General features: G+C 69.2%; 1 protein-coding gene across 1 annotated transcript in view; it reads right to left on the minus strand.

The window, feature by feature from the left end:
- LOC104135375 (V-type proton ATPase subunit B, kidney isoform-like) overlaps positions 1–237 on the minus strand; it is a gene marked incomplete at both ends in the record, with an annotated part of 11,860 nt that overhangs the window by 8,991 nt on the left and 2,632 nt on the right. The window lies entirely within an intron of this gene.

Here is a 237-nt window from a genome sequence, read left to right on the forward strand (position 1 = left end):
CTCCCAGGCAGCCTGCCCTTTCCCGCTTCCCTTTGCAGGCAGGGCCCTGGCCGGGTTTCACGCTGCCGGCAGAGACGGGAAGGAGATGGCAGGAGAGACTCGGGCCCCGACCAGGGAACAATACCGTGTGTCAGGCAAGGTCCCTCCACCGGGACCCCGAGCAACCACCGTCACCCACTGCGACCCCTGAGAGTCCCCGGGGCTGCTTTGGGGGCTGGGAGACCCCCAGGCGCCTCC

The sequence above is a fragment of the Egretta garzetta genome, unplaced genomic scaffold (genome assembly GCF_000687185.1).
Source record: "Egretta garzetta isolate BGI_Z169 unplaced genomic scaffold, ASM68718v1 scaffold1231, whole genome shotgun sequence".
Classification (NCBI taxonomy): Eukaryota; Metazoa; Chordata; class Aves; order Pelecaniformes; family Ardeidae; genus Egretta; species Egretta garzetta.